Below are 26,796 nucleotides of genomic sequence, written 5' to 3'. Positions count from 1 at the left end.
ATAACAAGATGCAAATCACTCAGCCAGGGAAAAGTGTAACATCTCCCAGAGAGGGCAAGCGCAGTGCCCGTCTGTCTGTCTGTCCGACAGGTGCCACGCCTTGGGAAGAAAAACAGGTAAAAGAGGTAGGTCCCGCTCTTAAAGAGCTGGCTCCCCTCCTTCTCCCCCGCAGCGAGCCCCGCCTGGCCTCGGTTTTGCTCTCCCTGAAATGGGCTGACGTCCCTCTTGGAAGAGGCGCGGGCGGTGAAGGGGGTGGGTTGGGAGCGCCTGCAAGGTTGCCCAGGTGAAGCCGAGGCCAGCACTTTCCAAAGCTGGCTAGGGACGCGGGGGTGGTTGGAGAGGCTCGTGATTGGGAAGGAGGATCACACACACACACACACACACACACACACACACACACACACACACACGCATCTCCCTCCATCCTCTTCCTCTCACTCCGCCCCCCGAGGGGCGGTACCCTGGTCCCTGGGGGAGGTTTAGGCCGAGGACCCGGGAGCGCGGCGGGCCGGGGAGAAGGGCTTGGGTCTCGCAGCCCCAGCCCGGAGGCCGGTGGTGCGGCGGCCCCTCCCCTGCGATCCCTTCCCCTCCTCCCCGTCTCCTCCGCCCCATCCTCCTGCGGGTCCCCGGCAGCCGAGGCTCGGGGAGCAGCCGGCGGCGCAGCGGCCGCGCAGCCTTTGTCTCGGGGCAGCCGGGCGGAGGGCCCAGCGCAGGCGTAAGTGACCGGTGGCCGGGCGGGGGTGGGGGCGGGCTCGGCGGGGAGCGGGCCCGGGTCGGGGGCGCTCCCTGCGGGGAATGCGGGCCAGCCTGGTTGTCCCGGGCTCGGGCCGTGCGCGCCCGGCCAAGGCCAGGCGGCGCCGGGGCGCGGTGGGCGCGGAGGGGCCACCGCCGAGAGGGCGCCGAGAGGTTCGCAGGGGTCGTGGGGGAGGTGCCGAGCCGCCGCGCTCGGGGACACTGCGCTTTCGCTGGGCGCTGCAGCCTTGCGCCTGCGGACGTGCGCCTTGGGTGCGAGTCCTGTCGGCCGTGTTTCTCCGGGCAGAGGCCACGCGGGGACGCAGGAGACAGAGGACAGGAGGTGATGAAGCAACAACGGGAGAGGACCGGGCCGGCGTCACCACCACCATCACCATCACCATCATCATCACCATCACCACCATCACCATCGCTGACCGGCGCCCATCCCGGCTTCCCCCACCTCCTCTCCCCGGTGTAAAGACAACTTTATCAAATGATTTCCTTTTCACGGGTAATACTTTGAAAAAGCGTCAGAGCTCCTCAAATCAGAGATCAGAGGGGCATGCAGTTGTCTGTCCGCGGCCGGTTAACTAAGGTAGCAATCAGGCTTCCATGCTCTCGGTTTTTCTAATTCTGGTACTGGAGAGGTCTGATTAAAAACTCCCCCTCGCTTGGTAATGATGGTGATGATGTTGATGATGATGATGATCAAGTATAAAGTAATATCCTCACTAAATTAGATAATCAGGAGTTTAATTTTCTCTCTCTCTCTTTTAACTTTTGGGTGTGAAAATACCAGTAGTAAGTGGAGACATGAGGAAAGTGAAGCCGTTCCTAAAATAATAACCAGGAATAGGGGCGAAAGAGATCCTTTGTAGAAAAGTCACTCAAGTGGGCTGAAGCCAGTGAGTCCCATCAAGTGTGAAAAGTGCTTTTGGTGGTTGGTGGCCATTGATCTCATTACTCTGGATGTATAAGGTTTCTCATGCTGCCCCAAGAATGTTTCCCTTGCTGTTTCAAACTGGCCTTCCCTTGGTCCAAGGGACCACAGATCCGACCGGAGCACGCACGCAGCTCTGGAGACATCAGCCCGAGGTGAGCCCCACAAAACCGGCTCCGTATGAAAAGTGACTTTCAGAAAATAGGCAGCTAAGTCCCCTCTGTTTTTACCCACTGGTTAGAAATGAGCCTTGGACGTCTGGATTTTGTGTTCTCGTCCAACTAGATATAAACTAGACAATCCGACATATCTTGATATGCTTGGAAATTTCCCTGCCCAAAAGTCAGGGTAGCAGGACTCCTTTTTTAAAGATGATTTTTATTTATTTATTTGTGGCTGCACTGGGTCTTCATTGCTGCGCGGGCTTTTCTCTAGTTGTGGCCAGCGGCGGCTGTTCTCTGGTTGCAGTGCTTGAGCTTCTCATTGTGGTGGCATCTCTTGTTGTGGAGCACAGGCTCTAGCGTGTGGGCCTCAGTAGCGTGGCGCCCGGCCTCAGTTGCTCTGCAGCAGGTGGGGTCTTCCCAGACCAGGGATCAAACCCATGTCTCCTGCATTGGCAGGTGAATTCTTTACCGCTGAGTCACCAGGGAAGCCCTAACTTCTTTCTTTTTACTGAGGTATGATTTATACACTTAACTCACTGCACAGCTCAATCTTTACCTATGTTGACCCCCACATAACCTCCACCCAGAGCAAGAGACAGAAAATCTCCATGGTTCATAGTGTCCCTCTGTGTCCTTTTCCAGATATAACTGCTTCTTTGGCTGTTTCCAACATAGAAAAATAATTTCTTTTGAAATCATTTCTTTTCAGTGTCATTCAGTCACTCAGTCGTGTCCAACTCTTTGCAACCCCATGGACTGCAGCACACCAGGCACCCCTGTCCTTCACCATCTCCCAGAACCTGCTCAAATTCATGTCCATTGAGTCAGTGATGCCATCCAACCATTTCCTCCTCTGTCATCCCTTTCTCCTCCTGCCTTCAATCTTTCCCAGTATCAGGGTCTTTTCCAATGAGTTGGCTCTTCCCATCAGGTGGCCAGAGTATTGGAGCTTCACCTGCAGCATCAGTCCTTCCAATGAATATGCAGGACTGATTTCCTTTTGGATTGATTTCTTTTCAGTATCTCACATTAAATCTGGTTGGCCTATTCCTTTAGCAAATAGAACTGGGGACTTCCTTGGTGGCTTAGTAGTAAAGAATCTGCCTGCCAATATAGGAGACATTGGTTCAATCCCTGGTCTGGGAAGATTCTACCTGCCGAGGAGCAGCTAAGCCCAGGAGCCACAACTACTGAACCCATGCACCCTAAAACCCATGCTCTGCAGCAAGAGAAGCCACCGCAGTGAGAAGCCACACACCACAACTGTCTAGTCACTGCAACTAGAGAAAGCGCGTGCAGCAACAAAAACCCAGCACAGCCAAAAATCTAAATAATTTTTTTTTTAGAAATTTATGACAGAGTCCCAGCCCTGGGCCCAGCACTGTATACACAGGAGCTCCCCCTGGACAGGCAGATAAACCAGATAATTAGACAAGCGGGGGTGACACTGTATGCAGATACAGAACGTTCCAGGCCATATCCTAGTTTTTGGGGTTTTTTTTCTGAGGGGGAAAGGGAAGGCTTCTTGGAGGATGTGAGTCTTCAAGTTGAGAACTGAAACATGAGCAGAAGGTCATCAGTAAAGCGTAGTCAGAGGAAAAGGAAAGTCTGTTCCGAGTGGCAGGAATGTCATGCATCATGGTTCAGAAAGAAGAGAGCGTGGAGGGTCTGAGGAACAAAAACACATCAAGGCTGATTGGAGCACAGTCTCGGGGAGGAGTGTGCAGACAGCCAGGGGGTCAGTGGGGCCACCAGGAGACTCAGGCTGGGGTGAGGATGGTGGTGTTCTTCTGGCAGGGAGGAGGCCTGGACACGCATGGAGGATGAGATCTGATTGTCAGCTGGCCGCTGTGTGGTGGGGAGATGACAGAAGGGGTGGGGACCGGGTGACTGCCGTGGCATCCCAAGGTGAATCAGCGATATGTATACCTATATCCACTCCCTCTTGAGCCCCCCTCCACCTCCATCCACCCCCTGGGTCATCACAGAGCACCGAGCCTCCTCCCCACCTCCATCCACCACTCTGGGTCATCACAGAGCACTGAGCCTCCCCCCACCTTCATCCACCCCTCTGGGTCATCACAGAGCACCGAGTCTCCTCCCCACCTCCATCCACCACTCTGGGTCATCACAGAGCGCCAAGCTGAGCGCCCTAGGCAATGCAGCAGCTTCCCACGAGCTGTCTGTGTTACATGTGGGCGTGTATACATCTCAGCGCTGCTCTCTCATTCGACCCCTCTGTGTCCACAACTCTGTTCTCTACATCTGTTCCTCTGTTCCTTCCCTGCAAATAGGTTCATCAGTACCATTTTTCTAGATTTCATTTGTATATATTAATGTACGATGTTTGTTTTTCTCTTTCTTACTGAGGTACACTTTGTATGACAGACTCTGGGTTTGTCCACATCACTGCAAATGACTCAGTTTCATCCCTTTTTATGGCTGTATGTTTCCATTGTATGTACGTGTTACATCTTCTTTATCCATTCATCTGTCTATGGACATCTAGGTTGCTTCCATGTCCTGGCTATTTTAAATAATGCTGCTATGAACATTTGGGGTGCATGTGTCTTTTTGAATTATGATTTTCTCAGGGTGTATGTCCAGGAGTGGGATTGCTGGGTCATATTGTAGTTTTATTACTAGTTTCTTAAGGAACCTCCATATGTTCTTAGTGGCTGTATTAATCAGTGCTCTCCCAGGACCACCTGAATCTGAAACTGAACCTCTGAATGTTACCCAGACTTCCAGGTGATTCACATGCTGCTCCCCCCCACCCCCCAGAGTTTGAGAAGCACTGCTATACTGTATTAACAAGAAAGTCAGTCACAGATGCCTGGGAGACTTGGTAAGAGTAATTTCTGTATGACAAAACCCACTGCATGTATGACAAAACCCACTGCAATGTTGTGAAGTAATTAGCCTCCAACTAATAAAAAAAAAAAAAAAGAAAGAAAAAGTACCAAAAAAAAAAAAAAGAGTAATTTCATTGGTGTTACAGCTTGGTTAGGCAAATTTTTAAAAATTTTAACAAAAGTGTTCAGAGTTTTTTATTGGGAAATTTCCAATGTTTTATTTTCTTTTGCATGTTTGAGTTTTTTTCCCTTCTATATAGTAGTTGATCACAGATTCATGTTTTGTTTCACCCCGTTCCATATGATTTTGGGAGTTTTGTTTTTATCTACTCTGAAACACTTCCATATATATGTACGTCCGCCTACATCACTGATAATTGATTCTCTGCCCTCGGCTCTGAAATGAAGGAATGAAAACAGCGAAGCAGAGTGAAGATGGGTGGATCTCAGCTCTGAATGGCAGCCTGAGAAAGCACGTAGTCACCTAAAGTTGTTTCCTCCAGAAAGTTCCAAGACACTGGGGTGTATTTCTAATTATTTGAACTTGTCGTCATGTGAAGTAATTGGATATGCGTCCTTTTCATCTAAAGTGGGCCAGCAGCATAACCTTAATTGTTGTACTTCTGGTGTGCTAATGAGGAGGAGGGATGCTGGAACCAGGTCTTCCCCTGACTTTTGCTGTCAGATCCCCAAGTGTTTGATTTCACTTGATGGGAAGAACTAGAGCATATTACTCTGGTTTGCTGTGATTAGGGGAAATCTGTGGTTGATGTCCAAGTGAGAAGAGACTAAGGCAGACCCCCAGGCACAGATCCAGGATGCCGTGGACTTGGACCCAGACCGCCCCCCCCCCCCAAGTAAAGCGAACGCTGCAGTAAAGCCAGTCACACAGACCTTTTGGTCTCCCAGCGCATATAAAAGTTATTGGGGGGGACTTGCCTGGTGGTCCAGTGGCTAAGATTTGGCTTTCCCAATGCAGGTGGCCGCCTTTGATCCCTGACCAGGAAACTACATCCTGCATGCTGCAACAAAGACCCAGCACAGCCAAATAAATAAAAAATTTAAAGGTTATCGATGCATTGACACTACACTGTCGTCTGTTCGGTGTGCATTGGCATTGTGTCTAGGAAGACAATGTGTACACCTTCATTAAAAACACTTCATTGCTAAAAACTGCTCACCATCACCCAAGCCCCCATCAAGTCGTAATCTTTTTGCTGGCAGAGGGTCCTGCCTTGATTTGACGGCTGCCGCCTGACCAGGGGGGTAGTCGCTCTCAGCATAATAACAGGAATAAAATCTCACTGCAAGTAAACAGTCAGCCTCCTTAACCAGAAGCTGAACTAAGTATTAGTTTGTGCACTTGCTCATTCTTCCCGTCTGCTGGGTCAGAGGAGCCAAATGGACAACACAGGACATGTTTCACACGTTTACTGCTAATGACCATTGACATTCAGTGCCCGTGACTTTGGGCCGCAGGCAACAGCTCAGGTCACGGAAGCGCTGTGTTCTATACCTCCACAGGCTTCAGTAACAAAGACTAGTTGCCTTGCGGAAAGTTTTCTAGAATATTCTACCTTATGCAGTTTTCCAGGGACATCGGGGTAGAAAAGAGTTTGAACAGGAGAGATGGACCTGGGTTTTCATTCTGACTCCATCTCTGTCCATCCCTGGCGGCTCAGACAGGAAAGAATCCACCTGTAATGTAGGAGACCCGGCTTCGATCTGTGGGTCAGGGAAGATCCCCTGGAGACAGGACTGGCTACCCACTCCAGTATTCTTGCCTGGAGAATTCCATGGACAGCGGAGCCTGGTGGGCTACAATTCAGGGAGTCAAGAAAGAGTCGGACACAACTGAGTGACTGACACCTTCACATTTTTTCCACCTCCACCTAAGTGTCTGACATTTGCAGGTCACTTACCCCCACCCACCCCACGCCCACCATCTTGAGCCTCCATTTCCTCTTTTGTTAGCAGGAAGGAAGGTACACAATTGCCACGGTTCTTCCTAACCCTGAGATTCTGTTTCTCTTCCTTCATGTGCCTTTTCCCATCTTTTTTGTCTTACATTCTGAACTTGACACCCGCGCACTGGATGCTTTTACCATAATTACCCAATCACAGAGCGCCCCATGATGGAGAATAAAGTTGCTACTATTTATGCTCAAACTGTTTCGTTATTTTGCAGGGAGGGCGGGCAAGAGCTCCATGCGTGAAGCTCTAATTACAGTAATGTAGTACATTAGATTATAGCTCTCTTTTGCCCTATTTTATTGATGATCATAGTTCAGGAAATCCAAGCCAAGATTTTTATTTCCATGCTCACGTTCTCTAGATCCCAGGCGTCCAAGAAGAGGCCAGCTCTTGGAATGAGAAAAGCTGGTCTGAGGTTGTGGCTCCCAGTTGAGGGAGGGCAGGGAACGGGGCGGTGGCCCTGCACGGCTCTCACCAGGGAAACGCACCTCCTGGTGCCCGCCTGGGCAGCCGCCCTCTGTATCCCTGGCTCAAGGTCCCTTGGCTGTGCCCCTCACTCAAGCCCATGTCGAGGGGCAACATGGAGGTATCTACCTAGAGTGTACTTTTTTCTTAAATCCATTTGCAGAAGAAATGTTCAGTCGCTAAGTCACGTCCAACTCTTTGTGACCCCATGGACTGCAGCACGCTGGGCTCCTCTGTTCTCCCTGTCTTCCAGAGTCTGCTCAAATTAATGTCCATTGAGTCAGTGATGCCATTTAACCATCTCAACCTCTGCTGCCCCCTTCTCCTTTTGCCTTCCATCTTTCCCAGCATCAGGGTCTTATTAACTAGAGACATATTAACACATCTTTTGTTACCCGAACGTTATTGACCAGAGTGTTTCAATGTTCACTTCCATAATAAATCGCCAGCCGCAGGCGTTAGTTTCTGCAAAAATCCTCAGTAAAAAAAGTGTGTTAAAAAAAACTCAACCTTATAATGGAGTAGAATGCAAAACTTGCATAAATATTTAACATGAGATAGAATGCTTAAGGGCTTTGCAGGTGGCTCAGTGGGTAAAGAATTCACCTGCAATGCAGGAGACTCAGGAGACATGGTTTCATTTCCTGGTTTGAGAAGATCCCCTGGAGGAGGGCATGGCAACCCACTCCAGTATTCTTGCCTGGAGGATCCCATGGACAGAGTAGCCTGGCAGGCTACAGTCCATGGGGTCACAAAGAGTTGAACACGACTGAAGTGTTTGAGCATGCACGCACACAGAATGCTTAAAAGAAATGTCAAGCAGATAGAGGCTAATTTGGGGTCTCTCCCAAGATCCTTACTCATATTCTTCTGTTTAGGTCACTTTGGTGGAAATCATTGAAATTGCTAACCACGAACATTTATGCAGTGCTGTGAGTGGTTCTAAGCATCTGAATGTGATTCTCTGGAGGTTTTATACTTATCCCCATTTTTCAGATGAGGAATCTGAGATACAAAGAGAAGTTCAATAACTTGTCCAGAGTTCATACAACTTGTAAGTGGCAGAGCTAAGACTTAACCCCACCGACTTCTCCCTTCCATTACTCCTTATCCTGCCAACACCTCCTTACAGAGAAAGCAGCCGTACCCCAAAGGATGAATTGTCCACATCACGGTCATGACAGGTGGATCTAATGAAGGGCGGGGAACCTTGCTTCAGATGGTCTGCACAACTGACCTCAAGACAAGTGTGGTGAACACATCTCTAAAGAATCTTCCTGGACCTTCAGAGCAGCCAGGCACAGAGCAGAATCTCCTGATGAAGGTACACTTTCCAGAAGTAGCAGATACTTCTCTGCATACCCCCTGCATCCGGATGAAGCCAGCTCTGGTCTCCCATCCGCTGATGGGCCTGCTCTCCTCCCTGGACCACTGAGCCAAGAAGGCCTGAAGAGACCCTGCAAGGAGTACACATTCTGTCACATGTCTGTGAAATGGATTGAAAATGTGCTCAGAGAGAGATGTGAGTAAGAGGCTATGTATGAGTGTCAGTGTGGAGAAGTCAGTTCTGCCTTGGGTGATCAAGGAAGGTTTCCTTGAGACAGTGGGCAAGGGGGGGGGGGGTGCGTTCCGATTGGAGGCAAGGCATGAGTGAAGGCCTAGAACCAACTGCACAGCACGTGTCTGGAATCCAGAAGTGATGCATGTTAGCAGCAGCATCAGACCACATAGGAGAGCAGATGAAGAGAAGGCTGTGGATGCGAGGTGGAGTCATTGTATTGCTGGCTTTAAAGGTGAAGGAGGTTGAGTTTTAGGATGAAGCCAGAGATGAGCTGCCAACAGTTATGGAGGAACAGAAAGGAAGGCTAGAGATTGATGTCTCTGCCCACAATCTGCAGAACAGAGGAGCCAGGAAGAGAAGAAGAGGCTGTCAGCTTGGAGACTAATTTGGGAGCCATTTAAATAATGCAGACAAGAGATAGTGAGTGGGCGAACAGGACCAAGGCACAGAATATGGAAACAGCATACTCTTAACTCAGGGCTTATTAAGGAGGTAGCGTCTTCACATATCCTGATATTGGAAGTGGAGGGGAAAGAAGGACATGATTCCTGAAAGAGAAGAAAGATGGTTCATAAAAAAAAAAAAAAAAATATATATATATATATATATATATATATATACACACACACACACACAGATTTCTGCTTCTAGGAAGATGATGTACAAGTAATTGTTCTTATTCTTCCTACTAGGTAGAGCTAAACATCTCTGGGCATTTTGTATAAAATAAGCATAAGAAGACTCTGAAAAGTGACAAGAAGGAGGCAGACCCACCAGGGACCTTAAGACATGGAGGATAACACTGCCATGAGTTCCCTGGGTTTTATATCATCTCTGGCATCCCAGAGTCCCACAACATGATACCCAACACATCTAGGCTTCAACCTCAAATCACTCGTCATACAAAGAATCAGGAAAATTTCAACTTGAATGAAAAACCTCAAGCAACAGATGCTGACACCAACATAATACATGTGTTAGAATTACCCAACAAGGATTTTAAACAAGTCATCATAAAAGTGCTCTGAGCAGTTATGGTACACTTTGCTCAAATGAAAAACTAAAAAAAATCTCAGTGAAGAAATAGAAAATATGAAGAAGATTTAGAACTGAAAAGCACAATAAATAAAAGAAAAATCTCAATGGATAAAGTTAATGGCAGAATGGAGGAGACAGAGGAAGAAAATTGGTGAACTGGAAGATAACCAAAAATTACCTAAAGCAAATAAGAAAAAAATAGACAAAAGGAAAGAGACAGAAAGAAGGAAGGAAGAAAGAGGCCTATGGGACTATTAAAAAAGACCTAACATTCATGTCATTGGAGCTCTAGAAGGAGAAGAGAAGAAGGTCAGGACTGAAAAAGTTCTCAAGGAAATAATGGCCACTATTATTCAAACTAGAAATCGGTAACAGAAAGATAACAGGAAGGTCTAAACATCTCAAAACTAAATAACATACTTCTAAATAATTCACAAGTCAAAGAGTAAGTCTCAAGGGAAATGTAAAGACACACTTAATCAAAATGAAAATAAAACATATCAAAATTTGTGGGATGCAGCTAATTCAATGCTGAGAGGGAAATTTACATCATTAAATACTTAGAAAAGAGGCAAAGTCTCAAACCAGTAATCTAAGCCTCCATCTCAAGAAACTTAAAAAACAGGAAAATAAACCCAAAGCAAATAGAAGGAAGAAAATGATATTCAATCAGAAATTTATGAACTTAAGGGGATTAAAAGGTGTAAAATAAAAGCTATTATCTATAAAATAAAACTATTATGAATAAAATAAAAAACTGTAATATATAAAATTTTAAAAGCCACAGGGATATATTGTAAAACCCAGGGACTATAGGCAATACTTTATAATAACTATAAATGAAGAATAACCTTTAAAAATTGTGAATCACTATGTTGTACACCTGAAACTTATATAATATTATACATCAACTATACTTCAAGAAAGGAAGAAAGAAAAAGAAAAAAAGAAAGAAATTTGTGAATTTGAAAATAGAAAATCAATGAAACAATTGAACAAAAAGCTGGCCATTTGAAAAGATAAAACTACTGACAAATCTCTAGCAAGACTGACAAAGAGATAAAGAGAGAACATGCCAATTCTAATACCAGAAATGAAATAGCACTATAAATCCTCCAGGTTGGATGCATGAGACAAGTGCTCGGGGCTGGTGCACTGGGAAGACCCAGAGGGATGGGATGGGGAGGGAGGTGGGAGGGGAGTTCAGGATGGAGAACACATGTAAATCCGTGGCTGATTCATGTCAAGGTATGGCAAAAACCACTACAATATTGTAAAGTAATTAGCCTCCAACTAATAAAAATAAATGAAAAAATAAATAAAATGCCATACAAGAGAAAAAAAAATCCTTCAGGCATCAAAAAAAGCAGTAAGAGTCTAGTACAAGCAACTCTTTACACATAAATCTGACAAGTTGGATGAAATAGACCAACTTCTTAAAGAGTGCAACCTACCACAACTGCCTCAATATGAAATAGATAATTTTAACTCCTACAACTGTTAAGGGAATTAAATTCCTAATTTAAAATCTCCAGACCAGACAGCTTCACCGGAGAATTATACCAAATATTTAAAGAATAGTGGATCAATTCTACCTAATGTCTTCCAGAAAAAAACAGAAGAGAGAACTCTTCTTGGTCCTTTTTATGAAAGCATGATTTCTGTGATAGGGAAAACAACAGAACAAAAAAAGGAAAGCTAAACACTATGAAAATAGGTGAATCTTCTTCAGAGAAATGCCCTTTCAGCTCCTTCGGCCGTGTTGGAATCAGGCTGTTTTTCCTGTTGAGTTGTAGGGGTTCTTCATCTATTCTAGATATTAATTCCTTGCTGGGTGTTTGCTTTTATAAATATTTCCCATCGATGGCCTTTTCATTCTGTCGTTAGTATCTTTTGATGCACAAAAGTTGTCAATTTGAACGTCCCGTCTAATCTTCCTTTTGTCGTTGTTGTCTGAAGTTTCCTTGTGGGGGAAAGGTCGTGTGGGAATATACCGTCTTTTCCGCTTGACATGCACACTCCTCCACGGGCCCCGTCGGGCCCCCTTCCCCACCCAGCAGAGCCTGTGGGGCGCAGTGTTGTGTGAATTCTCTCCCCTGCCCGTCTCCCAGCAGATGGATGGCAGGGGGTTCCCAAATAGCTGCTCAGCACAGGGTCGGATGAGTAAGTGAAGGGGTGCCTGGATAAACGGCTCCTGGAAGGAGGAAGTTGGCCTCTCAGCAGGGCGGCAGGGCCTCAGACCTGGCTGCTTTCAGAAGCTCTTTCTTTTCTTTCCTTATTGTCCCGGGAGGTCACCTCTCGGTGGAGTCTGACTTTTATGTAATTGTTTGGAGCATCACAATACAGCTCTACAGCGCTAAGGTCAGGGTCTAATCCTCCCCCTTCTCCAATGAAGAGGACGTGTCTTCTGTGGCAAATGGGTTCACTGAGTGACCAAAGACTGTTTGTATTCCTGATAGAAGCTAGAGCAGAGAGGCTGCGCGCTAGAAGGAATGAGACCAGCTGCTTCTGAGTAGGAAATTGCTTTCGTCGCCCGCGGTGTGTCCTTGCTCATGTGGAGCTGGGTGCACCCTGTGTTCTCCTTCAGATGCACGGCCCTCCTCAGGACATCCTGTCCAGACACCTTTTTAAATGAGCTCTGTGCGTGTAACTCTCCTGCCAGTGCCCCAGGCGCCTGGAACACACATTCAATCTGAAGTCACAATTGAGAGCCTACCTTCCGTGATAGAAGAAAATCCCCCAAATGAAGCATGAATCGTTGTCAAGGATCCTTTCCTAATTTTTCATCCCTTTTAGGACTGCTGATGTCACTATCCAATAAGGGGTAGCAGGCACCAAAAGCCTTAGGAAAAAAATAAGCAGAAAAAACATGAAATTAAGAAAATTCAATTAATTTTGGTGAAACTGGGAAAAGACTGTCATTATAAATCATTATTTGATTTTAGCAGCGAAACCCCCAAAATCAGTGTTTCCTGTCTGTCTGGAGTAAGTTTGGAAAGTCATGTCATTCCAGAAGGAGCAGGACTCAGACAGACCTGGACGTGCATCTGTGGGGTCACTCCCTTCTCTCCATATGATCTTGTACATGTTATGAAACCAGTTATAGCTTCTGTTGCTCCTCTGTAAAAGAGGGATGTGATGAAAAATGCCTTACAGAGCTGGTATAAGATGAAAAAAACAGCATTTTTAAGGCACTTCCTCAGTAAATAACCTGTCCCCTCCTCTCCCCACTCCTCTCCCTTCTACTATTTGAGGCTTTTGTTGTGAGTACAGCCATTGAGGATGGAGCTACTTGTTAGGTGATTACTAATTTAAAAAGTGGTAGACTCTTAGAGAACAATCCAGGGGAGAAGGGTGTGGGGAAGGGATAGTTACGGAGTTTGGGATGGACATGTACACACTGCTGTGTTTAAAATGGACCACCAACAAGGACCTGCTGCACTGCACAGGGAACTCTGCTCAGTGTCATGTGGCAGCCTGGATGGGAGGGGGCTTGGGGGAGAATGGATATGTGTATATGTGTGGCTGAGTCGCTTTGCTGTCCACCAGAAACTATCACAGCATTGTTAACTGGCTCTACCCCAATGCAAAATAAAAAGTGTTTTTTTTAAGTAGTAAAAATGGTAGTCCAGTGGTAGATCAGATGACCAAGACCCTGAGGATGAGAAAATAGTATTTTTTTTCTAACAAGATGTCATCTCTTTTATCCACTCGTTCTTTCATCAAACATTTGTGTCTGGCTTGAAAAAGGAGCTGGTGGTAGTGAAGGTTTAAAAACTGAGCTTGTCCCTGGAAACTTGACCTGATTTGCAGTTTGCTTTTTCCCCCACGACTGATTCCAGCTTGTCCCTAGATATTTGGTTGGTCTGGGCGAGCTGTTGTGGCTGCAGTGGTCAATGTGTGAGCCCCCTGCTTTACTGTACGCCCCAAGGATGGGCTCCATGGGTGTCGTTCTAGGCTGCATCCTGGCGCCCAGCTGCCCCTCAAGAGAGCCCTCGGCATCACCGCTGACCACTGACCCACATCCAGCAGAGAACATTTTTTTGCCTCATATAATTCAGTATACTTTCCTCTGTCTCAAGTCCCTTTCATGTCACTGGGGCAGGAAGTGAGCGCCATGCCCTCCTCAAGGTCCTATTTCTGCCTTCATGAAAGAGCAGAGAGACACGGCAGCATATTTGGGGAGAACTTTGTAGAGTTAAAGGGTTTCTAAGAAACTGTAAACAGACTACACTGTGAGCCTGAAGGCAAGTGGAGATAATTGGAATCCTGTTCCCCAAAGAGACACAAGGCTCTCCCCTATTTTTTTTATCGCAAACATTTCCATTTTTATTCCCTGTGGAGGAATCTGTCTCCAGAGATAGTTTCAGTTCCGTCTCCGGAGGGTGGATGCCCCTGGCCTCTGGTGGATGCCTCAGAGCTGTCTTCTGCGAACAGAACAGAGTGGAGGCCCTGACCAGTCCAGGAGGGTGGGGATGCCGCGAGGCCCAGCACCAGCCGGGGCTTCAGGCAGGAGGGGACGTTTCTAGTCTTCACTCTGGGAAAGCAGATTCCCAGCAGAGACATTTCCATGGTCTGTTTTCATTTTTAAAAAACATACAAAGGCTTCCCTGGTGGCTCAGTGGGAAAGAATCCGCCTGCCAATGCAGGAGATACGGGTACACTCCCTGATCTGGGAAGATCCCACATGACTCAGAACCATTTGGAGGGATGTTGGGACGTCCTGGGGGAGAGGATATTGGAGAGCAAGGTGGGGAGAGGTCAGGGAGAGGCACACAGAACCCAGCAGAGACAGCGGCTCACAGAGACAGCAGGTGGGCAGAGAGCTCTTCGGGTAGGTCTGAGGGTTTCTGCACCCAGTCAGGGCTGCAGAGGCAGGGGCCTGGGGGCAGCACTCTGTCTGCTTTGCATCCTCCCTAATAATTAGTGCTGTTGAGCATCCTTTCACATTTCCGTTGGTCACCTGTATGCCTTCCTTAGAGAAATGTCTATTCAGATCTTCTGCCCATCTTTTGATTGGGTTATTTTTTTTTATATTGAGTTTTATGAGTTGCTTATATAGTTTGGATATTAACCCCTTGTTGGTCATGTCACTTGCAAATAATTTCTCCCATTTGGAGGTGAGGTGTGTTGAGCTTCAGGTGTCATGGGCAAATTTCAGGGGACATATGCACAAATCAGAAACGAGGTCTTGGGTGGATGCCAGATTTAGGAGTCATGAGTTTCGTTAGGAAGCCATCAGGTATTTGATCAAGGGAGGAACCAAAAGATCCAGGGTTTAGGGGAACAAGCATCACATGTTATCTTGGGGGTCAGCTGGAGAGAGGTGATGCTGAAGTGGGATCATTTAGGAGCTGTTATACTGACCTAGAAGACTTGGCAGAGGACAGAGCCATAAGCTGTCTTACGGACTCAGAAGCTGATTGGATGGGAGGAACGAGGCAGAGGGAAGAGTCAGGGGTGACTCAGGTGACCATCTAAGAGCTCAATGAGAGTGATGAGGCCATTTCTAGACAAGGCAGGAGGAGGGACAGACCTCTCATAGGGTGAGTGGATAAGGGGCTGGGTGGAGAGGAGGGGGCGGAACTTGGTTTTAGATGTTTAAGTATGAGGTGCCGAGGGTCCCCCGACTGGCAGTGGATGGAGTGGATGGTGGGGAAGGCTCAGGCTTGGTGTCAGAGCTCAGAGTTCAAATCTGGGTCCCGAAGCTTCTAAGCCGTGTGACCTTGATCAAGTGTATGCCACTTCCGCGCACCACTACCCCCATAAAATAAGAATAAAAGAACTCCTAAGAAGGATCATATGGGTTTCCCTGGTGGCTCAGTGATAAAGAATCCGACTGTCAATGCAGGGGCTGCAGGAGACATGGGTTTGAGCCCTGGGTCAGGAAAATCCCCTGGAGAAGGAAATGGCAACCCACTCCAGGATTCTTGCCTGGAGAATCCCATGGACAGAGGAGCCTGGTAGGTACAGTCCATAGGGTCACAGAGTCAGACACGACTTAGTGACTAAACAACAACAAAAGAAGGATGGCATGCATATTGTCAAACACACACATAATAAATGCTGTTTTTTTTTTAAATTTTATTATTATAATAGCTAATACTAAGCTGTATGACTGGTGGCTAGAAATACAGCCAAAAGCTCAGACAAGGGGCTGGAGACGAGTGGGGAGTCCTTGCAGCAAGGTGGGGTGTTTCAGCCGGGCAGGGGAGAGGTGGAGGCAGGAGGCCCCTTGGGGAGCATGCATGGGAAAGGGGCCCCCCACCCCACCTCCCGCATAGCCGTGGTCTCTGCAATGTGGACATCACTTTCTCAGCTCGATCCAGCCCTGCCATTTTCCATGAGTCGCCTGGTGGTTCCATTAAGTCTGTTTCCCACTGGACTCCATGAGGCAGGCCCCTAGCTGCACCCCAGCCCCCAGCACAGGGCCCCGCATACAGTGGGTGCTGTGCTGTGATTATTTGTTGTTTGCAGGAATCTGGTTGGGAAGGAAAATTTGCTGGGGGAGGAGGTGTCTGCAAATATTTGGGTCGCCCTGAAAGGTCACCTGATGGAGAGGAAAATGTAACAGAGACTCTGAAGGTGAGGGTTGAGGGGCTGGGGATGGTAAACCTTGACCTGGCTCCCTGCAGTCCACCCTGCCACGGTCCACTTGGGCTTAATAAATGGCAAAATGGTTTTCCTGAGAATGGAGCCTTGAAAGACTGTCAGCCAAGCAGATCTAATCACATAAGCAAGTGAAAAATAAACAACCAGAGTCTGGAACAGCTGATCAGAAGCTGGGGGTGGGGGGAGGCGTGTGGCTCTCCCCAGGGTCTCCTGGCCCCTCCCAGGCACATGCCCGAATATCACATCACATCCAGCAACTCCCACCACTGACTTACGGCAGGGTACCGCCAAGGGCTCTGTGAGCATCATAAACAATCCTCAGGGCAGGGGAACGATCGTTCGTCTCTTCCAGGAAGGAAGAAGGCACAGCTGGGTAGTCTGCGCCTGCCTTCAGTCATCCATCACTGTTGAGACAGAGGCAAACGCTCCGGGCTCAGACTCTGCAACGTGACAGCATAAATGGCTGCGAGTGGATCATAGACGAGGCAGGCAGGGCCCTCAAGGACTGTCCCCTCCAACCTCACAGCCTCACTTCATGACAGGAAACTGAAGCCTTAGAGGGAACCCGAAGATCAGAGATTGAGCTTCACTGAGCACCTAGAAGGGCTGGCGCTGAGCTGGCCACTCTGCGGCCCGGTGCTGTGTTCTTCACTTAAGCCTCAGAAGTACTTTCTGTAGGTTGATGGAAGCATTAATATGTGTGTCGTACTCAATGAGGGCAACTCGCTTGTCCAAACCCCCAGGGAGTGGCAGAGATGTGACCTGAACCCCGAGTCCTTGTCAGGAGGATGAGGTCATGCAGTCACTGCTTGTCCTTTGTGCTCCATGACTGCTGAGGGTGGCTGGGCTCTCCTCTTTGTTGCCTTCATGCAGGGAAGGCTCCAGCATCAAGGGCTTGGAGTGGGGAGGGAGTCAGGGGCTCACCTGCTATTCAGCATCAGTCGGAGGGCACCCCTCACACTTACTGGCCAAGGAGGGCCATTCGCCACACTCAACCTCAGGGAGCAGAGAGGGTGACCCTGTAGTGTGGCTGGAGACATATAGGAAATGCCTGGAGGTTGCACCAGTAATCCCCCCACCTTGACACCACCCCCATGCTTCCAGCCCCTGACAAGCGCTGGGACACTCCCCAGGTGGGAGATCCCCCACTCCTCTCCTGCACCCCATTTTCTGCCCTCTCAGACCACCTCCCCCTGCTTGGCTGAAAAAAAAGAGTAAAATCTTTGTTCTTTATTATGGCAACTGAATAAATATATTGGCAAATATTTACAGCCCCCAGAGGTGAAAGATGATATGCAAAGAGAATTAAATTACAGGCTGCAAGGTATAATAAAACAGTTTATTTCCCAGACTCTTGATAGTAATGTTTATTTTCTACAATATATGATGGTGGAAAGACATCCTTTCCTAGTCAACTTCTTTTTATCTGCCTTTTTTCCTGCCTCCAAAGTGCATGCAAAACTTTTACATTAATTGGAAATTCATTTCAGGCAGTAGAGGGACTTCCCAAATAGCGTTTCTACTTTTGCACTTGCATCTTTCAGAAAGTTATTTCTTTTATTCTGGGCTTTATACTTGCTAAAATTATTGGTGGTAACTCAGGAGAGCTTTCCTGGTGGCTCAGCGGTAAAGAATTTGCCTGTAATGCAGGAGCCGCAGGTTCAATCCCTAGGTTGGGAAGATCCCCTGGAGGAGGGTATTCTTGCCTGAGAATCCCGTGGACAGAGGAGCCTGGAGGGCAAAGGTTCCCAGGTTCTCAAAGAATCGGACATGACTGAAGAGACTTAGCACTCACGCGTGGTAACTCAGGAAGTCCCCACCACTCTAGCAAGAGCTAGTTTATTGGAGTCCCGCCCTGTAGGACGGGATTGAGGGCACCCAGGGAGCCAGAAGGAGGGGTCCGTTCAGACAGCGCATCCCTGGAGGCCTCTAGGGTGTAGTGGAGATGGCTGAAGCACAGAACTTTGGGGATGGGTTGTGAGATTGGAAGTGAGTGGTCCTGGCACCCCGAACCTTCACAGTGGCTCTTCTGCAACCGGTCAGGGGTTTCTGGCAGGACATTCCACTCCGACTGCAGGTCCCCACACATCCCTAACTGGGCCCCGCCCACCTTCACGGATGCCCAGTTACCTGGACCAGGCCCAAGTTCTGTTGGCAGGAGAAGAGGAGAGATGCCCAGTGCTGGGGGAGAGGGGCAGGCATTCAGCTCCCTGGCCATGTTGGTGACATGGTCACACCCATGGCTTCTTGAGACAGCTCTGGCTGGGATTGCCACAATAACAACAGCTTTATTTCTACAGAAAAGAAAACTAGCTGTAGGATAATCTGCTTTACAAACCACTTCTGGGAAATTCCCTGGACAAAATGTGTGGCCGGGGCTTCGCTGGTGATCCAGTGGTTAAGAATTCACCTTACAATACAAAGGACACGGGTAGTATCTAGAGCCTGTGCTCTGCGGCAAGAGAAAGCACTGCAGTGAGAAGTCTGCGCACAGCTGGAGAGTAGCCCCCGCAGCAGTGAAGACCCAGCACAGCCAGAAATAAAGATCTTTAGAAAAATGTGGGGCTGGCAGCAATCCCACTCCTGGGCATACACACCGAGGAAACCAGAACTGAAAGAGACACGTGCACCCCAGTGTTCATCGCAGCACTGTTTATAATAGCCAGGACATGGAAGTAACCTAGACGCCCATCAGCAGACGAATGGATAAGGAAGCTGTGGTACATATACACCATGGAATATTACTCAGCCGTTAAAAAGAATTCATTTGAATCAGTTCTAATGAGATGGATGAAACTGGAGCCCATTATACAGAGTGAAGTAAGCCAGAAAGATAAACACCAATACAGTATACTAACGCATATATATGAAACTTAGAAAGATGGTAACAATAACCCTATATGCAAGACAGAAAAAGAGACACAGATGTATAAGACAGACTTTTGGACTCTATGGGAGAAGGCAAGGATGAGATGATCTGAGAGAACAGCATCAAAACATGTATATTATCAAGTGTGAAACAGATCGCCAGTCCAGGTTGGATGCATGAGACAAGTGCTCGGGGCTGGTGCACTGGGATGACCCAGAGGGATGGGATTGGAGGGAGGTGGGAGGGGGGTTCAGGATGGGGAACACATGTAAATCCATGGCTGATTCGTGTCAATGTATGGCAAAAACCACTACAATATTGTAAAGTAGTTAGCCTTCAACTAATAAAAATAAATGAAAAAAAAATGTGGGGCTGGCTCCCACTTTATCCCCACCCCACGCAAGGGGCATCTCGCTGGGGGCCTGTTGTGGGCAAGCCTGGGGTCCTCAGAACAGTGGTCCGCATCGATGCAGAGGGTCTGGTGAGCGAGATGGGGAGGAGGGTCTCCATGGAAACCTGTGGGGACCAGCTGCCCCTAGGTGAAGCATCCACTGAGGTCCATCCAGCCAGGGCCCAGCTGCTGACAGAAGGCCGCTGCCCATCTCCACTGCCTAATTCTAGAGGCTTCAGCTGCTGTTCCAGATTTTCCAGCAGAGATGTCTCTCCATCACAGCCTAGTGTAGATGCCAAAACCTGGGCAAGTGGGTGGAGCAGTGCAGGTGAGACAGGGAAAGTAAAGGTATGCTCTGCATGAGATTCTATTGGAGATATAAATGGACAACAGAAGCTGGAGGAATGAAAATATTTTTAAAACATTATAGGCTGCAGGCAGCGGCACTGCCCAAGGCAGCCTGCTGTGGGGAGCAAACACAGGGTGTGGAGCTTGGCAACCCTGCTTCTGACATTTATGACATGTGTGCTTTGGCAAGAGGAGCCTAATTTCTCTGAGCCTCAGTTTCCTCATCTGTAAATGGAGATAGTACCTTCTGCATAGGGCTACATGAAGATTAAAAACTTGGACATGTGATACAGTAAAATAATGGAGACATTTTCTATTTTGTGCATGCATCCTAAGTCGTTAAGTTGTGTCCAACTCTTTTGTGACCCTGTGAACTGTAGCCTGCCAGCCTCCTCTGTCCATGGGATTCTCCAGGCAAGAATACTGGAGTGGGTTGCCATGCCCTCCTCCAGGGGATCTTCCCAACGCAGGGACTGAACCAGCATCTCCCACATTACAAGCAGATTTTTTACTATCTGAGCCACCAGGGAAGCCCAATAAACATAATATTTCTATGTGATTTTTTTTAAAATAAAAATGAATGCCCATGATGAGCAAAATAGCAAAATGAAGACAGGATCATCAGTGTTGTGGAGCCATATCAGAGTGTGAAACAAAAGAGAAAATGGTTAACTATCATCTTCTATTTATTTAGAAATTGAGGCCCCTCTCTCCCCTCACCCTCGCCCCATCCTCCACCCCTTGCACCTCTTCTGGGGTCCAGCGGCTCTCAACCCCCTGCACGGTGCAAACTATTGTACTTTTTAAAAACGCAGGTGCCTTGGGCTTCACTGGTTGCTCAGTGGTAAATAATCTGCCTGCCAATGCAGGAAACGTGCGTCCGATCCCTCATTCAGGAAGATCCCACATGCCACAGAGCATCTAAGCCAGTGTGCCACAGCTACTGAGCCTGTGCTCTGGAACCTGGGGGCCACAGCTACTGCCCAACCATCCTAGGGCCCATGCGACACACCTGGAGAGTAGCCCCCTACTCTCTGCAATTAGCGAAAGACCCAGCACAGCCAAACAGAAAATCAATCAGTCAGTCAAGAATTTTTTTTAAAAATTGCAGATACCAGGACGCAGCCCCGGACCAGTGCAAACAGAATGTGAGAGGGTGGGGCCTGAGCATCTGACCACTCAAACTCCCTAGGTGGTTCTCCTGGGCCCGGGTCTGGCTGTCACCGTGTCTGCGGGCATCTGGAGGGTCCCTGGAAAGCCAGCTGTCCCTCCTCTGTGGCTTCTCTTCGCAGAGAGAGGAAGAAGCAAGTAATTGGACTCTTCTGCACAGAAACTGGAGAGAAGCCAACGTGGTCAGAATGGTCTTGTCCATCGCAGATCGGCTGGTTCCCCCAGAGCCTCCTGTGTGTGTGGGCTGCCAGCCAGCTCCCTTGGCTCCCCTGCCAGCTTGGGCAGTCCTGAGTCTGCTCCTCGGTGTCTGCTCCCTAAGCATCCCTTCTCACCAGAGACCTGAACGTCCCCACGAAGGTGCTCATGAGAAACAAACTCAATGCCAGGACCACTCAGCGCCAGGAATGGGCTGAGGGCAGCTGTAGTTACCAGCACCGCTCAACAACATCTATAACAGCGACGTTGAGGGTGAAGACGTGCTTTCCTTTAACTGAGTCAACAAACTCCCCAGATGCGTCTATTCATGCCTTTGGCGTGTTCAGTCCCTGGGTTGGGAAGATCCCCTGGAGAAGGAAATGGCAACCCACGCCAGTATCCTTGCCTAGAGAATCCCATGGACAGAGGAGCCTGGCGGGCTGCAGTCAGTGAGGTCTCAAAGAGTTGGACACGACTGTTTGGAGCACAAACACATAGTACAATGCTGAGTCAGGTTATGCTTTGTCTGAAGAAAAATAAAGCCCAGTAGAAGCCCAGAGAGCACCTGGGGATTCTGTGTCAGCCAGGGTGTCTGAGCAGAGCTGAGAACGAGTAAGAAGGGAGCCCTGGCATCATTTGGAGACGTCGTCAGGCAGGGAACCACAGTGCAAAGGCCCGGAGGTGGAAATGCTCTAGGCTGTTCCAGGAACCACAGGTTTTTGCATCATGAATACTCACCTGTGAACTGAATTTTGTAAACTTGTGGTTTTTGTTCTCACCAACTATAAGCGAACTCAGCCTTCTCGGTGCTTCTGGAAAATCTATCATTTGCTCTTGGAAATTACATCAGCTTCACTCTTCTGTGTTGTTTGGTCACTTGAGTCATGTCCAACTCTTTACAATCCATGGACTGCTTCACACCAGGCTTCCCTGTCCATCAGCAACTCCCAGAGTTCGCTCAAACTCGTGTTCATTGATTCAGTAATGCTACCCAACCATCTCATCTCACTTTTCTGTATCCATAGAGAATTTCTCCCCTTCTTCCAGCCTTTGCTGTTTGGTCCTATATCATCTTCTTCTTGGGGAAATCAGTTGGAGGTTGCTTTTTATAACTTTTCTCATTCTGGTTGATTTAGCTATTATTGGACCATTTTTATTTCCTCCTAAAAGATTCAGATTTAATTACATGTTTTTCTTCTGCCTTTGGTTCAAGTGTGCTAATTATGTGGTGTTTAGTCTGTCTCAAGTTTATTATTAGACTTTTCATTGTCCCTGGATTTGCTCAATTGTAGAGAATTTATATTTTTAGGGTTCTTTCCATTCATGGTGTCATTCCTTGAGGAAAGTTTTTTTAAGAAATATGTGTATAAAGCAACTCCTGAAGCTCAATTCCAGAAAAATAAACGACCCAATCAAAAAATGGGCCAAAGAACTAAACAGACATTTCTCCAAAGAAGACATACAGATGGCTAACAAACACATGAAAAGATGCTCAACATCACTCATCATCAGAGAAATGCAAATCAAAACCACAATGAGGTACCATTACACGCCAGTCAGGATGGCTGCTATCCAAAAGTCTACAAGCAATAAATGCTGGAGAGGGTGTGGAGAAAAGGGAACCCTCTTACACTGTTGGTGGGAATGCAAACTAGTACAGCCACTATGGAAAACAGTGTGGAGATTTCTTAAAAAACTGGAAATAGAACTGCCATATGACCCAGCAATACCACTTCTGGGCATACACACTGAGGAATCCAGATCTGAAAGAGACACGTGCACCCCAATGTTCATCGCAGCACTGTTTATAATAGCCAGGACATGGAAGCAACCTAGATGCCCATCAGCAGATGAATGGATAAGGAAGCTGTGGTACATATACACCATGGAATATTACTCAGCCGTTAAAAAGAATTCATTTGAATCAGTTCTAATGAGATGGATGAAACTGGAGCCCATTATACAGAGTGAAGTAAGTCAGAAAGATAAAGAACATTACAGTATACTAACACATATATACGGAATTTAGATAGATGGTGGCGATAACCCTATATGCAAAACAGAAAAAGAGACACAGAAATACAGAACAGACTTTTGAACTCTGGGGGAGAACGTGAGGGTGGGATGTTTTGAAAGAACAGCATGTATATTATCTATGGTGAAACGGACCACCAGCCCAGGTGGGATACATGAGTCAGGTGCTCGGGCCTGGTGCACTGGGAGGACCCTGAGGAGTCGGGTGGGGAGGGAGGTGGGAGGGGGGATCGGGATGGGGAATACATGTAACTATATGGCTGATTCATGTCAATGTATGACAAAACCCACTGAAATGTTGTGGGGTGATTGGCCTCCAACTAATAAAATAATATTAAAAAAAAAAAAAAAAAAAAAAAAAAAAAAAAAAAAAAAAAAAAAAAAGAAATATGTGTATAAAAAGTAGGCCGAACTCAGTATTTCCAACTCCAAGTGTAGAATCCTGCTTAGTGAATGAGGCTGGTGATTCTGTGGTCAGCCAGCTGGTAAGTGTTACTTTAGGGAAGTTACTCAGTCCTAGAGCTTTTTCTTAAACAAATGGTTGGAAAACCAGGAGAACTGAGAGACTGAAATGATGTCTCCTCACTGGCCTTTGGTACCTGTGCTCTGGCTCCTGCTTTAGCATCTGACTGTGAGGACCCTCTCCTGATGGGGAGAGGTGCCCCCAGGTCATCGCTGGGACTGATGGAGGTGCCTGGGGTTTTAGAGAAGGAAGCTGGTATCGGCTAAACCCAGGAAACAGCTTGCAATGAGGACAGAGTGGACATTCTGGGGACCCCCCAGGGAGGTCAGAGGTGTTTCCCAAAGAGTATCCCATGAGGCATAGTCTTGTGAGATGTGGTGGAGGGTCTGAGTATTCCAGGACCACATAGAATTTGGAAAGGCTGGGTTAACTGTGCCAAGGGTTTCTTTCGTGCAGGACTTCTCAGGGCCTTTATGTGTTAATTCAGGTCAAAATGCTGGGGTTGTGGTATAGAGCAGGGTCTCCAACCTCCAAGCCATGGACCAGTACCTCCTGTCACATCAGCAGTGGCATTAGAATAGAAATAAAGTACACAATTCCAGTAGTCTCCTCTGGGAAATCCCATGGACAGAGGCGCCTGGTGGGCTACAGTCCATGGGGGTCACAGAGAGTCGGACACGACTGAGTGATTAAATGACAACAGCAAAGAGCACAATAAATGTAATGCGCTTGAATCATCCCCGAGCCATCCCCCTGCTGCCATCCACACTGCCCCCACCCCACCCTGGTCCATGGAAAAGTTGTTTTCCATGAAACCAATCCCTGGTGTCAGAAAGGTTGGGGACGGCTGGTCTAGAGAGAGAAGGATGGTGCAAGAGACAAGAATAAAAGCAGCAGGTAGTGGTGATGAACTGTCAGGAAGGACAGTGTCCAGCCTGACCCCAAGGGTCTTTGGCTTATGCAGTCAGTGGGCGGTGGGGGCATTTGCTGAGGGGCTCTTGTTTTGTGGGGAAGAGAATGAACAAGGTTTGAGAAGGCTAATGGTATTCCCTTACTTGCTCTGCCTTTGAGAGATGCAAGAGATGACAGAACAGAGACTTTGAACTCAAGGGAGAGTATTGTTCTGCAGACTCGGGAGTAAGGAGGGACCCCGAACTGATCTGAGGGCCTCTGGGGAACCCTGGTGCCATCAGCCATCCCTGGAGGGACGGTCTGGGACTCCAGAGCCAACATCTCCTGTTACCCCAACCTGTCTGAGACTTCGACCCTTCCCATAAAGTACAACTAGAACTCAGGAATCCAGCATAAGAACTAAATGCAGACGTTGAGCTATTTTTGAACACCATGTCAGCCCCGTAAGGTCCTCAAGGCACCCTGTTGTTGCCCCAGAATATTAAAATTCTGAGCAATCTGAGGACTTCATATCTATTTCATATGAAATTTTATATGACATGGAAGCATAATTTTCATTTAACAATGTCTTATGAAATACAAGATTTCCATGCTGGAAATCAATGCTCGAGTCCCGCATTTGGGCTGGAGGAGATTTGTTTGATTTATTTTGGGTCCGAAAGAGTTTTCCTTAAGCACCTAGCATCACCCACAGGAAGCTGTGCTCCTGAACTTGCTCTTCCCTGGGGAGCAGTGGTCCTGATGCAGAGGTCTAGAAGATGTTGCCTCTGAATCCCGGGCAGTGATGCTGCCGTGTGTGTTTCTGTGTCCGCAGGGCCAGTGCAGCAGAGGAGCTCAGGCGACACACACGGCTTGAATTAATGAACAGGCTCAAGTGTCTGTTCATTCAGCACGTGGTCACTGAGCACCCGCTCCGTGTACTACGTGCCAGGAACAGAGAAGGAGAAGTGAAAGTGAAAGTCACTCAGTCACGTCTGACTCTGTGACCCCATGGACTGTAGCCCACCAGGTTCCTCTGTCCGTGGGATTCTCCAGGCAAGAACACTCGAGTGGGTTGCCATTTCCTTCTCCAGGGGAATCTTCCCAACCCAGGGATCGAACCCAGGCCTCCGTCATTGCAGGCAGACTCTTTACCCTCTGAGCCACCAGGGCATCACAGAGGGGAAAGACAGACATAATTCCTGTCCTAGTGGAGTCAACAGCGGGAAAGCAGACACAAAACCACTGCTCTGCTCTGTGATGTGGGCAACAGTGGGGAAGGGAAGGTGATGGGGGTGGGGGACCCACCCCGCCTGGGGGCCAAGGAAGGCTTCCATGAGGGGAGGACATTTCAGCTGAGATTTGAGGAGTGAGAATTAGACGTGCAAGTCCAGGGTGAGGCAAGCAAAGAGAAGAGCCTGTGCAAAGAGCCGGGGGCAGTGGGCAACTGGGTCTGGAGGCGACTAGAGAACCTCGCAGCGGGCGACGAGGAGGGGCCTGGAGAGTCGGGCCGGGGCCAACTCACCAAAGCTCTCATCCACTAGTGTTTCTCAAACTCATATTCACTACAGCCCACAGTGAGAAATGCACTTACGTCGTAGCTCAGGACACCCAGGGAGGTAGGCCTTAGCCATCACTAGTAGTCCTCACCCGCACAGAGACCTCCACGTCCATCTTATGCTACTTTCGCCAGCGCTGGCTGTGACCCCAGATTTGATCTCATTACCTTCACGGGGTGTCTGTGCACACCCCTGGATGTTCAGGCACGGAAGCTGCCCTTCATCCCAAGGTCAGTAGGGAGCTGTCCATGGGCTTTCAGCCGGAAGCGACTGGGTCTCATCTCCTTCTCAGAGCTGGTCGGTGGCCGTGACCTTGTTGAGAGGTGGCAGTCCCCCAGACTGGAGCAGCAGCAGAGTTGGTAGAGAGAAGTGGGTTCAGTTCTGTGGTTCTTTTTTTTTTTCCTCTTAATTTTATTTATTTATTTTGGGCTGCTCTAGGTCTTCATTGCTGTGCAGGCTTTTCTGTCGTTGTGGCCCATGGGGTCACTCTCCGTTGCGGTGCATGCGTTTCTTGTGGTGGTGGCTTCTCTTG

General features: G+C 48.0%; 1 long non-coding RNA gene across 1 annotated transcript; it reads left to right on the top strand.

Moving 5' to 3' along the window:
• Window positions 1-473: 473 nt before the first annotated feature.
• Window positions 474-5,736, top strand: LOC136163015 (uncharacterized). The gene is made up of 4 exons (XR_010662185.1): window positions 474-715; window positions 1,040-1,246; window positions 4,583-4,687; window positions 5,674-5,736. It is a non-coding gene; the product is annotated as an uncharacterized lncRNA (long non-coding RNA).
• The last annotated feature ends 21,060 nt before the right edge of the window (window positions 5,737-26,796 follow it).

Source organism: Muntiacus reevesi, chromosome 3 (assembly GCF_963930625.1).
Source record: "Muntiacus reevesi chromosome 3, mMunRee1.1, whole genome shotgun sequence".
Taxonomy (NCBI): Eukaryota; Metazoa; Chordata; class Mammalia; order Artiodactyla; family Cervidae; genus Muntiacus; species Muntiacus reevesi.
This window is presented reverse-complemented; position numbering and strand designations above follow the sequence as displayed.